Raw genomic sequence first — 15,822 nt, 5'->3', positions numbered from 1 at the left:
GACTCGCACTTGGCCGGTTTTATTAATGTCTCAGATTACTACAGTGACAGTTGAAAAACCTACTAACCACTAGTTAAGAATCTGGCCATCCCAACTGTCATTTTAGTACAAAACTAGAAAGGGTCTAATTTACTACCTAACCTGCCCAGTCCAACAGTTATTTTGGTACAAACTCGGAATCTACCTATTGCGTAGAAATTGGGTAATCGAATTGCCATATAAAACTGAAAATGTTAGTTCCGGTTTCTGCCATGACTCTTCCCTTTCCGCACTCTAGTAGAATTTAAATGCCTAGTTGTAGAGATATAGTTGGTCAAACCAAATTGTTAGTAAATAAGAATTTAAAAAAACTACACTTCATTCAGAAATTTCATTGCATCCTCTTTTTGGCTCTAGTTCTCTATTTGAAATGAGACAGTCCTTTGACAAACTATAGTATTAAAGGCTACACGATATCGAGCGCTCGAAATTTGAAAATCGGCCTCCTGTTCATATATTCTATCTTTTCAGGTCGCCTGGTTTACCTGACCTCGTAACATTGTTCGTTGCACAATAGATACTCCTAGCTTCCAGCCGTATGAAATTGAATTTTACTTAAATAAATTGGGTTAGTTCAAAGACTTTCTGTAAAGCTTTTAAATCTTTTACGTAACAAATTAAATGAACGTGTTGACCCTGATAATGATTACGCAGAGAAAGACTTTAGACAGTTGCTCCTGAAATTATTAATTATATTGTTGATAAATCTAAGGAATCCGGACTAATCCCAATAAGGCCCACTTTCCCCTCTGGGTTGAAATGTCAGATGACAGTCGCGTTCGTAAAAACGTATTTTTGAATGTACCTTGCATTCCCAAGACTTCGTAACATTCCCCCTCCCAAATATTTCCGTGTCAATGGATTTCTATATTTTAACATTGTAGCCCTGACTGTAGACTGTTTGTCAGTCACCTGATATTGCATTTAATAACAACATCAGTTCCGATGGGGATGCAGCCTGGAATCCAATTTGCTGGCGCCGGCAGCGGCCTTTGTCTCTTGGCTGTCTCGGGAATCGGGTCGAGAAATTTCACTTTATAAATTTCATCGGGGATCGCGGTGCAGTAGGGAAGTATTGGGAGATTCCATGACAAATAAGGATATTTTGGTCTTGCGAGAGAAAGTTTTTCCAATAACAGTTTTGAATGATTCACAGTTAGTTTCACCAGACTTATATTGATCGGGATATGGACCGTGATTACCTTTTGTATTGTTTTCGAGCTCCCGATATTTCGACGCAGTTATATGCATCTTGTTCACAGGTTGTTACAAAACTAAAGGTAATCACGGTCCATATCCCGGTCAATATAAGTCTAGTGAAAGTTTTTTCAGTTGAATACAGACTTTTACATTTTTTTAATTTAACAGTCATTTTCTTAAACCGATTGAATTTTACACAATGATACTCTAGTTTTGTTCTCTTTAAAAAAAAAAACAATGATTAGATAAGTAACAAATTGAATTGTTAAAAAAAATCTAAGAACTAATCAACGACGATCCCTTTATTTGAAAAACCCGTTTTTAACATCGACACTATACAACAACGCCAATTAATTACTCCTCTAACTTCTTTACTTCTACGTCTCATGTCTTCTTCTGATCTACCTATAAACTGTAAATAAAAGCCGTATTCACGATAATTGTTAATTTACATTATTAATAACGAGGACCCCAAAATATTTCCCTGTGGGATCCCAAACATTTACTAAACCAATCTAGACTGATTGATTGATTTTTTTTTCTGAAATTGAGACTGTAAGACTTAAAAGTAAAATAGAAGTATAGTATATCGAAACATTCGAAACATAAGCTGAATCAACCTGAAATAACATGAATTTCTCTAATCATTTGCTTATATTAATATAGTCACTTATTTCAACAAGCTGCTCCGCACTTTTCGCTGCTTGTAACGGACGACATAATTACAACACAGAATTTGTAGAATTAAATTCTTTGAATGAATTATTATAATGTTATTTCAGCTTTGAGACATCAGCAGCTTGAATGATCACTATTTCGTTTTAATTAAATACCAATTGGAATTGAAAAACCTATTTAAGCTTGTTAATAGGGTACCTAATTATAAGTAAAATCTTATAATTCTGATATTTTCTTAATAATAGTATGTATTTCGTTATATTATTGTCTTCGGTTACCGCGATAGTTACTCATGACATGAGTATAAGCGATATAATCCGATTTCATAGTTTTCATTTGGTTAATTAAAGTGTAAGTAAATAACTAAATATTCAGTAAACGCTAAGGGTTTAATTAATCACATGAATCTGCTATTCGTGAAAGTCTAAACACACTTCTAATATTTAGGAATTAAGCTAGACTTTTAGTTAAGCTAATAGTAGTTTATGAAATAAATAATACAATAGCACAGATTATATAATACTATCAATGGGTACGCATAAAAATGCATTCTTTCAGATAGCATTCGTTCAACATATTCGTAAAAAAGTCGGACCTAATCCCTACTTGTCTACTTGTGATATTATTAATGGGAAAGTGACTGCCTGTCTGTGTGTGTGTGTCTGTCTGTTACCTCTTTACGCTTAAACCGCTGAACCGATGTAGAAGAAATTTGTAATAGTTTGAGGCCCAGAAAAGGATATAGTTATATCTATCCTTATCATCATTCCACGCAGAAGAAGTCGCGGGCAGAAGCTAGTTCAATATAGACCCGTAAGACCTGTATGTATGGCTGTAAGATGAGGAATTTTATTGCATCTTAAACTAAACGAAGCCAGTAGAGATAGAGTTTTCAGGATGCCTCTACAGTGTATAGTTATAAGCTCCTTAAAGTTTACAAACACACTGATTTCAAATACTCCACTAGGAAATACTGTTTCATAAATTAAATAGCCTACCTACTGCGTAATAAATTTACCTACACCCCGAATTCTGTAATCTAAAAGCATTGCCACTTTCAGTAAACACAACTTCCCAGCAACTGTTATAACAGTAAAATTTGAGTCCTCCGCACTCGGGAACCAATTATTGTTGAAAACAGTGAACACCCTTTTGTGAGTCGGCAGTAGTTTACCAATTTGCCGGTGCCCGTTGTAAAATATATAGAGAATTCTAACAAGGATTAGATTTACTGTTCCGCGGTTTTGAATACGAGAATGTCTAAACAGTAAAAAAGGACTGGAAAGGTGATTCTCTGAATACGCTTTCAAATAGTATTCTATATGTAACACTTTCAAGTATGAATGCTCAGCTAGAGTGACAGACAACAAAATCAATAAGCGAAAACATCAAAATGCACATTAGAATTATTTGTCTTGTTGGATGAAGGTTTATTCAATTTTAGCTAATAGTTTTATCGATGGCAGGTATTTACATTTAGGTACCCGGTTTTACCATAATTAGAGTTAGACCGAGGTAACGATTTTGATAGCACGAGCTTGATAGTTATTTATACGCAATAATTTCATAGAAGTTTGACGTTAAAAATAACTTGCGTGTGCTATCAAAATCGTTGCAGATTTATCTTGGTCTGACTCTATTAATGATTTTGGTCAATTCGACCAAATCCGTCTACGGAATACCGCGTACAAGCTCGTTTTTAAAACAATAGTACCTAGAATAATAAATTTTTTATTAAATCACATTTACAATCGGGTCTATCGCGAATTTATTTTGTTACCTTTATTTACCGACGTTTCGACACAGGTTTCACTGGTCGTGGTCGCGGCTAACTGACATCCCAGCAACATGTCAATACAGAGATTTGTGGGACTACCCGACGAAAAGTGTATGAAAAAGTTTGGGGTAGACAACACATTATTATACCACCCACTACATTAATTACTGTCAATAGTTCGACACGCAACACTCACAATATATAATAATATGTGTTCAAAGCGCGAACGTTTTAAATGTTATAATATTAACTTTATTTCCGAATTAATTAGAATAAAGCAACTTAAAATCTATGTCATTCATGTACAAAAAAAAAAACAAAAAAGATGAACCTATAAAATGGATAATGAAGTACCTAACTACAGTAAAGGTAGGTGGACTGTATGTGAATCTGGTTCCTGTAGTAGTGGAAGGGGTTTTCTTTCAGTCCTGCCTCTATTTCCACCAGTCTGACTTATACAAAAATGAAAAAATATACTACTATTCACGCAGACGAATTTGGCAACATTTTTTTTATTACCTACCTACACACATACCAAACATTGAAACATTGAAAGTTTTATTAAGTAGAACTTTTATCGTGAATAAGTCTCAGAAAGTTCATAAGTTACACGTTAAATTTTGCTATAACAACTCTAACCTCTTTTCAAATCAGCTCGAGTGAGCCCTAAATATTCTTACCCTGTATAATTACAGTTCCTATAGTCAAAGTTGGGAACCATTTAATCTAGGGTGACCTACCTAAACCCCGTTTAATATTCAGCGTCACACTTCAAGTTATCCCTGGATTAGTCGGTAATGCCTAGTGATGTGCTGTGATTACCGATAATTTGAGTCTTGGGAATATTGCCACCTGCCAATATTTTAACATAAATTGAATTGTAGTTGTGGTATGCTTTTAGAATAATATTTGTTTAGTGTTTTTTTTTCGGCAATTTTCTTTTTGGTACAAATATTGCTTTGAGACGTTACAAGTATTAAATACTTTACGAAAATAACAAGTTTAAAGACAACTACTATGCTTACGTAATTTTATCCACAACAGACAAAGCTAAACGTGACTAACCTTGTAAATAAAAATCAAGTTCATTGTAAACTAGTTTAAACGTTAAGTTTTAAAACGATTTGCTGCGACCTGCTATTTATAGTTTGGAAAAGTAAGATATAATATTACGTTGTAATTTCAGGTAAATCGTTAAGTAATTAAATAACTTCATGAAGCTTTTTTTCTTCTAAGAAATTTAAGATTCTCTAAATTGTAAATTCAGATGTCAATCACAATGAAAAAATCACGGGACGACTCTTGCCAACGTGGGACTCAAACCCACATCCTTGGATTGCCGGTCTATTGTGTTACCAATTCCGCCAGCTGACCATCCACCAATCAACGCGAATTTAGTCAGCCGTGAACAACGTCACTAGCGACATCTGCATTTTAAGGTTTACAACCTTTTTTCATTGTGATTGACATCTGAATTTACAATTTATAAATTGTAATAATGTGGTACGTCCCACAATAAAAAAGGAAAAAATATATATATTAACATACATTAAAATTTTAGATTTCTCTCAAATAATTTGACTGCGCCATAATATATTAGGATAAAATATTGACCGAAATACATAACTATTAAAATATACATTTTGAATCGAGTATCAGTTTGTGGCTTTCATGTACATACATAACTTGGTTATATTTAGTAAAAAATGTGTTCTTCACGAGTAATCAAGCAATATTACCGGCAACATGACAGCATTCAGGCAAAGTAGTAATATTCATAGTAACAATGTTCCCATCACTAGTAATGCCCGTTTCGGTAAGACATCTATATCTATGTGTACCCGCCTTAAGTTTGGGTGCATGGAACGACTAAATTCTCGGTTTAAACTCAACTAATGGTGTGGTTACAACTTTGGTGTAAACTTGAATTAATTAAGAAAATTGGGATTGTGGGGATTAAAGTATTAAAGAATTTTGTTAAGATTATTTACAATTTGTAATAATTTAGTTATAAAAACAGAATAGGATGCAATGGATTGTAATGAAACCGAAGTTAACTTTTTTTCTTTGCGAGATTATTTATTGTTTTTGTTTTATTTGGCAGTATTAAAGATACCATTTGGACTAAGATTACACCAGGATGATGATATGCTGTAATGAAATGAAAATGAACTGAAATTCTATATTTTCAGCCAACTATTGGCCACAGAAATAAATATACCATAGAAGACGCAAATGCATCTACTTCGCGTGTCCGAACCCCGACCAAGAGTCGAGTTGTTGCAGCCGTGAAACCGTTTTTGTCCGTGAAAAAAAATGCTCTTAACTCATCTTAGCTAGGCCCCCGGTATCATCTTCGTAGGCTCACTAAACCAGTCGTCAACCGACCTGTCATTGGCTCCTTTGACTTGTAATTACATTTCGGACACGATAGATGGATCTAAATGCAAATCGTATCAAGCCTGGATTGCCTAAAGCAGACATCATGTCAGAGACAAACAATACATACATGTCATAAATAATTGGATCATAGGTCCATTCAATTGGTAATACGAGTATGAAATATGATCAGGTTATGACATATAGGTACGAACAATAGTGTACGACCGAAGACTCGGTTTCGGCAGATTTCGTTTGCTGTGCATAGTTTAACTAACTTAGCGGTTTCACTCACGTGTTTTTTAGTCACTCGCGCGACATGTTTCGGAGAGCCTAGGTCTCCATTTTCAAGCACTAACAGTGCCTGTGAGTAGCGGTCACGACGGATGGGGATGTTAGTGCTTGAAAATGGAGACCTAGGCTCTCCGAAACATGTCGCGCGAGTGACTAAAAACACGTGAGTGAAACCGCTGTTAGTTAAGTTAATATGTCTCACGATAGTTTAAATTCGACTGTGCATAGTTGTTGATGATTTTAACAAACGATTGCGTATGTGTATTAAAGCCAAAGGAGAATTTTGGAAAGATAACATAATTTTGCTCCAGTAAAAAAATAATTGCAGTTTTTTTAAAGACATGCAAGCAAGAAAAATATTCATAAAAAAATTGTCAACATACTTATTTTTGGGCCACCTATTGGATTATAATCCAATATCGTTTACTTACCTATCACATTTTCTGTTTCTCTAGTCAAGTTTTTAAATAATAGTAATTAAAATGAGAGCACCTACTTAAAGTATACCAAAGCTAGAATAACCTTTCTCGGGGTTTGGCACAGTTTCAGAACAACTTTGCAAGAATTGGAAGTTAAACTGACTGAATTTTTAAAAGCCTAGTTTTTTCTATGTTAACTAAAAGAGCTAAAATTTGAATATGAAAATATTCAATAATTTTTAAGGCGTGTTTTAAAATTTTAGTAGTCTGAAATTTGGCTAAATTTGGCTGTGGAGTGGGCCGAGCTTTTCTCGAGGGACGAGGGTATGGGGTTATTTTCTGACCTAAGCGGCAGCAGACGAAAGTGGAATAATTCCTTCATAAAAAAAGGAGTGCTTACAGGTTTTTAAAGGGTCGGGGACTCACTTGTTACACCCCTGGAGTTGCAGGCGTCCATAACCTATGGTGACCGCTTACCATCAGGCTGGCAGTATGCTTGTTTGTCACCGACATGTTATAAAAAAAATCAAACATATCGTAGCTAAGGTTAAGTCTTTGATGCAACTGTTTCACTTTTAAACTCAAATAGCTGCACTCTCTCTGTAAATAAAACAGTAAACGTCTTATTTAGAAATAAGACGTTCAACAGCTCCACCATGCGGGTATTTATGTAACTAATAAGACTGCAATTAGTCCGGGGACTGGGCGGGACATTTTGCCAGGCAGTGATGGCAGGTGGGCCAAAATGTTAACGGAAAGGAGTGCCTGGCGTCCGTTTGTTCGTTGGATGGACGACATTCGGAAGTTTGCGTGTCACTTCTGGATGAGACTGGCTCAGGACCGGGTTAAGTGGCGTACTCGTAGAGAGGCCTATGCTCAGCAGTGGGCGATAAAAAGATGATGATGATTAATTCCTTTAAAAAAGCCAAGTTTACCAAGTGCGAAGCTTGAGTTAGGAAGTAATTTCCCAAAGAAAGCTTGCTTCCTGGAACTTATTTAGGAGCTTTTGTCCCGAACAATGCGACTGATTCGCGCCGAAAAGCTTCTGGTGAAAAGGGTGCTATTTTGAATGCTTCCCGAGTTTTTGCCTCCGATACGTAACTACCATAGTATAACCAGGGCAAAGTATGTTATCTTCATACAAACGAACCGCGCTTGTATGTGTGCGCCATAAGTATCTATGCGTCGCCGCACGCACACTCAAACAAAATCTCTACTGGCGCACTGAGAAACGGGTCGAAATTTTGATTGAGTGTGCGTGCGGCGACGCATATATACTAAAGCGCACACATACAAGTCGCGCGCAGTGCGTTCTATAAAGATAACATACTTTGCCCTGGTTATACTATGTAACTACACAGGAACTAAAGCTGAGTGAGTGTGTGGGCCATACAGAATTGAGCGGCCATACCGCTGCAGTGCTTTGCTTACACAAATAAAACCATGTCGAAAATACCTAACGTTAAACCTTATCGTTGTCTAACAAAGATATTTGACCTGAAGAACTTCCCATACTATTCTTGCTGCAATAAGGTAACATTTCGGAGTATGTTGAAGAAAAAGAATAATTTTGGTTATTCCGTAAAGGATGGCTTGTGCTAGTACGGTTCGCGTACGGGCGGGCGTCCGACAATTCGTTTTCCTTAGAAAACATCACGTGGTCACCGATCATCCGTCATAGAAAACGAGGTGTCGGTTTGTCAAAGGATTGTCTCATTTCAAACTTAGACAGAGAGAATCATACTATCTTTGTCTTACACTAGTACTAGCGCCCAAAAGAAAGGGATGAGTATAATTTTCCTGGTTGTTACTGACTGACAAATTGGTTTGACCAACTATACAATTAGTTATAGACATGAAACCGAGCGACCAGGGGTAAGAGAAAGACATATTCATGTATGGCAGCATAATCCTTTTTCTCTTTCACTCTTATAAATTTCGGTATTTCTCCATCGCCTCATTGCTATGATGCCATAACCCGACCATGAAAAAATGCCCGGTCGGTGATAAAGACAAAGCATGTCACTATTTTCCCTTTCATCTTATAGGAATCGCAATAAGACTATCTTTCTCTATCAAAGACTGTCAGGCCCTGAGCGCGAGTCATCCTAATGGTACTTTAGGATTCACATAGAACTCATAAACCAGCTTGTACCTATCCACAAACCAAACTAGCAAACGGGGTCGTAAAACTTTTCATTCACACTTGCTTGATTATGGCAAGAGTGAGAGAGATAGTGATATGACCCGGGTCCCCCTACTATTACGACAAGGTCTTACATTGGATCTTATGACGCGAATTTTCGGTTAGCAATGCGAATTGCCTTCAAGTAGACTATTGTTGTAAACTGCGACACGAGATTACGGCAGGTGTTATCAATTTAGAGAAAACCGGCGAAGATGGGGAGGGAAAATGATTTATGGGCTCTGTGATTAGATAGTTTTGTGGAAAAAAATCGGAGGAAACCCAACTTGGTATAGGAAATAGTTTCATCACACTTGCTCGAAAAAGATCTAATTATCAGCAGGTGTATTAAAGGACAAAAGCCTATATAGACCAAGCAACAAGACCGTATAGAAGGAAATGCTTGGAACGCAATTTTTGACTCCGTAACTTTGTTTGGACTTGCGCGGGTGCACGGAGCGGGCACACGCGTGCGGGTGCCATTGTAGGCAAAATCCGTCGCACGCGTCCGCGTCAGTTAGCGTTGCTCAATCCATACTAATATTATAAATGCGAAAGTCTGTCTGTCTGTCTGTCTTTCTGTCTGTGTGTTCCCTCTTCACGTTTAAACCGCTGAATTGATTTAGATGAAATTTGGCATAGAGATAGGTTGAGTCCCTAAGAAGGACATAGGATAGTTCTTATCCCGAAAATCATCCCTTAAGAAAGTAAAAAGCGGGGTGGAATTGAGATAATTAATGAAGTGCCTGCTAATTTGTGTGCATAATATGCTCAAATTGAATTTGCTATGAGAATTTTTCCAGGCGCTATTCTTACTTTAGCTGCTGTTACTAAGTCCACGCAGACGAAGTCGCGGGCAAAAGCTAGTATGGAATATTACGCGAAACTCTGCGTAGGGGGCGCCAGGGCGGCACTGCCACAATCTGAGGGTCTATCGTGAAACAAGAAAATTTCTTTATCTAACATCTCTGTCACTCTTGCATATTCGAGCGATAAAGAGGCAGATAGCGAATTTTCGGATTCGCGTTTCCCGGTAGGTTCTCTGTGAGCAAACCGCCTTGATGCATCAATGTCATATTTTATTATCTCTGAAAACTTGTCAAAAATCTGTTAAAGGTACAGTATGTATAAGTTACTGTATGGTTTACTAAAAAGGCTAGTCGTGCACTCTGGTGGCAGAACATGGCAGTAATATCCCCTATTGCACATACAATTTTTCGTTAACCCGGTCAACCGTTCCGTGCACCCGCGCCAGCAGAGCTAGCGGACGCCCTTAGGTATATAATATATAGATATTCAAGATCACGAGTGGGTTAATTTAATACAATGCCGACTTAATTATATTGTCTAATTTGACATGCATAAGTAATTAATCTTGCCATTGATTTCATGTGCAGGCACAGGCTGCCCAAATTGAGATAAATATCAAAAATCAAAGGTTTCATTGTTACTTAACAATGAAAATAATTTGCACAAGATGGAGAAAATTCTGTACTGACTTCACTTTTAACATTTGGGCATTTTTTTACATAACTGACTAAGAAAAATGTAACAAAACTTAACAAAAAAAAGGGAACCGACTTCAAAAAGGATGAAATAAAATATTAGCCTTTTTAAGTATATATTTGCGTTACAAAGTGATATGTTTGAAGTCGGTACCAAGCCAAATTTTGAAGCATACCATGATTTTGTTTGCCAAAAAATTAACAAGTTCCGTTTTGCTCTGTGGAGGCTGAAACAAACAACCCTTATGACATACCATGGGTATATCACGTCCGTCCTAAGGTACGGAATCATCATGTGGGGCAATTCCGTAAAGGCCGATCAAGCTTTGATTGCACAAAAAAATTGTGTCAGGGCCATCTGTGGAGTAGGGTATAGAGAATCATGCAAGATTTCCTACACTTGGACTTTTAACTTTAACGTGCCTTTATATATTATATGAAATGTAACTTTATGTCAAGGAGAATCCCAATCTCTTTCCTACTATAAAAACTGTTATCAATAGACCTGTTAAACAGTTTCAAATGGCAGTACCATCACACAATCTTCTAGTCAGGAGGAAAAGTGCCTACATAATGGGTATTAGAATATTTAATAAAATTCCAGCGACGATAAAGGCACTCAAATATAACGACTTCAAAAACAAATGGCATAAATTATTGTGATTGTTGTTTTTATAGTCTAGATGAATTTTTTAGCTTTAAATTTTAATTTAATACTTATTCCTTTTGGTCCCGCCTTATGAAATCGAGTAAATGCAATTCAACAAAAGAAATCAAGAATAATTTATTTTACAATTTACTTACATAATTTTTGATATTAAACGATTCAATGCGGGATTAATAAAATTAGAACAATTACCAATTGTTCCAGGCGGGGAAATAAAGACACTAGTATTCAATTTTGTTTCCACCCAAAGTACGAGTAAAGCTGCTCGTCGTGGGACGGGGACGCACAGGAGTACACCACTTTTCTGCACTCGAGCAGAAACATATCACTTTCTGCGCACTTTTTAGAACAACAACGACCCACTTTCAGAGCATGAGATATGAAAACATAATTATAATTATGTTCAACAATATAAATAAACGAATTCTAGTTCGAATCCCGCTATAAAAAAAAGTTTTCGTCATTATGGCTAAGGAATGACGGGGACTTCAATAAATAACTGCCACACACCAAAAGCCTCTTCATTTAACCCTTTTACTTAAAAGTAACTTAATGACGTCACTCGTCGCGAAGAGTGATTGCGCCGTTTAGGACGAATAAAGCCGTCACTCGGGCGCTATTCGCAGTGCTAACGATGCAGGCATTAATCATACACTGTGGCTGTCTGAAAGTTGGCATTAGTAACTAAGTTTTTTTTGACATCGGTGGCAAACAAGTATACGGCCCGCCTGATGGTAAGCAGTCACCATCGCCTATGGACGCCTGCAACCAGAGGTGTTACATGCGCATTGTCGACCTTTTAGAAACTTGTACACTCCTTTTTTGAAGCCCATACTGTAGACCCTCGGAAAAACCTCGGAAGGGAGCTCATTCCACAGCCGGAGCGTCCGCGGGAGGAACATCCTCTTAACCTTTGGTATGCTTAGGAGCAGATCAACTGTATATTCAACTTAAACATGAAGTTGTCTAGATTGCTATTTAAATAGCAATTTTTTGACAGGCGCATACGAAAGGTTAAACCGCACAGTACGCGACCATTTAGGTTCTGGTGTGTGAGGATGAACACCCTGCCGACGGCGAGCAGTGCGATTATAGAAAGCGGCCACTAAGTAAGTTGTTGCGACACAAAGTATACAAGGTGACAATGAGAACGTGGTCAAAAATTGTGGTATTTTCTACAAAAACCGGCCAAGTGCGAGTCGGACTCGCGTTCCAAGGGTTCCGTACATTACACAATTTAAACAATGTTAAATGTCTTTAAAAAACCCGTAGGGGTCGGATCAAAAACTAAGTAATTAAGTCCGACTCACGCTTGACTGCACATTTCTAATAGGTTTCCGGTGATCTATAGGTAAAGATCTATTTTGTGTATTTTTTCCAAAATTTTTGACCCAGTAGTTTCGAAGATAAAGGGGGGGGGGAATGGTAATTTTTTGCCTATTTTCTTGAATCACTTCTAAACTATTTACTTTAAAATTATAAAAAAAATATATTTGAGATTCTCACAAAGAGCTCTTTCATTTGATATGTAACACGATATAGTTTGACAAACTTTATTTTTTAATTTTCTCATTTACCCCTCAAAAGTGGCCCCCGTGTTTAAAATTAATATGTTTACTTTACATGTCCATCTTTGGGTCACAAACTTACATATGTGTACCAAATTTCAACTTAATTGGTCTAGTAGTTGCGGAGAAAATAGGCTGTGACAGACGGACAGACAGACAGACGGACAGACAGACGGACAGACAGACGCACGAGTGATCCTATAAGGGTGCCGTTTTTTCCTTTTGAGGTACCGAACCCTAAAAAGGGACCTTATTGTCGATGGCGCTTACGCCGTTATTAACGATGGTCCGATATAAATACAATGCCGCGCGACGCTGTGCGGCGTAAGCGCCATCGATAATAAGGTCCCTTTTCATAGAAAATGCCCCAATTAAGTATCAAGAGCAGATTATGTTACAAGAGGAGCTAACGGACCGCTAAGGGTCATATAATTACTTTGCCTCACGTGTGAATAAAATGCAACTTTCTTATCACTTTTTGAAAAATCAAGAGAGCCTTTACCAGCTGGTGTGGTGAAATAGTTATTTGTTATACAAGGGTGCAAAGTTGTATTTTACCCGCGAGTGTTTCAACACACGAGAAGTAAAATACATTTGCACCCGTGTGTAACACAAAACTTTTCCCCTCACTATAGCGAGGAAAGTGCAACATCCACAGGCGTTAGATCATCTTCATCACTGGAATCACTCATTTTTTTTACGATATTATAACAGAAAACTCTGGAAGTTGTGTATTTTTACGCAGGTCGGTGAGAAAAGGTTTTAAGTAAAAAAATTGTTGACAATGTTGACATTTCTGATGTATGAAATGTCAACGATGCGTTTTGAAATTGCATCGACTCAACTTGTGCGTTCAGAATTATATTTAACATCATTATAAAAAAACAAACGTTTCCTATGGAATTTTGAGGTTTATGACTTAAAATCATCAAATAAAGCTAAATTTGGTATTTTTTATTAGATTCTCAAACCATTTATTTAATGATAATTAATATCGAACGAACCATTATCATGAGCGTTTTACGTTATGTTATCTGTCAAGCTACTTAAACACGCACCATCCAAGGTCAAATTACTTTCCCCACTAGTGGATAAAACGCGTTTTTCCCCGCTTGTATTGAAGGATAAACGACAACTTTCCGAGCTAGTGGGGGGGAAAATATAAGTAAGCACCTAACCAAGCAGGAGTGATGAAAATACAAAAACATGAAAAAACACTTGAAACAAAAATACAGCGGGGACCTCAAGAGGAAACTCAGCGTAATTAAAAAAGGGTAAATTTATTAGAAAAAAATGCTCCAAGTTTTTACCTAAAATGAAAAACCAAACCATTTTCCCTCTTTAAAGAGCGTCCTTTAAAACCACAATTAGTTAGAGTAATATTTACAACAGCGAATTAACTGGAAACGATCCCGCATTTAAATAGGGTCTTACTGCTAAAGTTTTAGTAAAATCGCAAAAATCCTCGCGAAATGCAGCTCAAGAAGTAACTCTTCTAATTCCCTCGGATTCCAGTGCGCTTCGCCAAGAAACTTGTCTGACTTTTTATTTTCAATTAAGAAGCGTTAATGTAAAGAACTACGGAACCCCACAATGGAGATCGTTAGGGTCCCGCCGGAAGTTTTTGAAACGCGACCAAATTTCCATTTGATTTCATTAAATGTTAGGTTGGTAATAAATTACATTGTAACTTTTTGGCGGGAAAAGTTGAAAAAGGTCCGGTTTTTACCGCAAAGTGAAGTCACTTCGTTACTTATTTAAATAGGCTGGTTACAAATTTTGCTCGAGTTTTTACACGACTTCCGAAGTAGGTTATCAAAATATTTTCCCGAACTACGTTCATTATTATTCATTAGTAATTCACAATCATATGCGAAAATATTCTACCTTTGCTATAAAAGTCTGGCAAACATAATAGATAATATTTTAGATTGGTGTTTATCAAGACTTGCCAGTAAGGTTTATTTATGTAATCGGTATCAGACGAGCCGCCTCATGGCACGCGGTAATCTTGTCCCATAGATTCAAGCAACGACAAAAGAGCCACAGTCTTGGCGACTTTTGAGACTCCTGAATACTCACTTCTTGAAAACCCATGTCATAAATAACGCAAAGGCAACACCTCAGGATAGCTCTGCTGCGTTCGAACTACGTAAACTTTGACTCCTAACTCTAAAACCATCATTTAATGCTTATTTCAAAGCTACTATGTACCTATTCTCTCGTTCCCACAGCTGCAATTCGATGGAATAACAGCTTGCAAACGCAAACAATAACAGCGAATGAATAACTACGCTGTTTACTGCCTAAACATTAACTACGGGCACTGAGAGCATTGAAAAACGGCCATGTTACATAGATATTTCCATAAAATGAGACTTGTTTTGATTACTCTTGAGTGTAATTTAGTAACTGCAATTTTATTTGTGACTACATCGATTAAATCGCCAGTAAATATGCCAAATTTTAAATTAGGTTTTTTGGCCGTCCCATTAGCCGCCCCGCCTACAATTCAAAACCTGCTAAGACAAATGCGATTTTGAGTTGTGAAACTAAAGATTCAAAATACAATGGAATTGAAGACCTTTTATAGGCCTCTGGGCGGCGAGAGGTTATCGAAATAAACATTATACCTAGACCTGTTCTAGAAATCGGCTCCAACGACTTCAATATTTACGGTTTAGGACAGTTTTACGTGTTCCAAGAAAAACATGTTTTTGTAAGAGCAATTACGACAAAACTGACATTTGTAAGCACATTTTCTGTATAATCACACAAAAGTGTAGGAAAAGGGGGACGGTAGACCATGATATTAATGTCTATTCTGTTTAACCTCAACCTACCTTAATTACGCTCTCGTAAAGTAAATCTGAAGAGACCTTTTTTGTCGTCCTAATACAAAACTGCCAATATTAATTTTGCATTTCCTTTCTACCTTCAAGAAAAGTTCATAGTCTCTATCATAAGGTACTAGTGTTCAAAATCCTTTGCTAGGTAATTTTAGTGTGAACAGCAAGGTTTTATGTTCATAATGAGTATAATGAAGGTTTTTCCAAAGGGTAAGGTTTACATTGTGCCATTTAATTAAGATGGGCTCAGAAATTTTCGTTG

The sequence above is a fragment of the Cydia strobilella genome, chromosome 12, assembly GCF_947568885.1.
Source record: "Cydia strobilella chromosome 12, ilCydStro3.1, whole genome shotgun sequence".
Lineage (NCBI taxonomy): Eukaryota > Metazoa > Arthropoda > Insecta > Lepidoptera > Tortricidae > Cydia > Cydia strobilella.
This window is presented reverse-complemented; position numbering follows the sequence as displayed.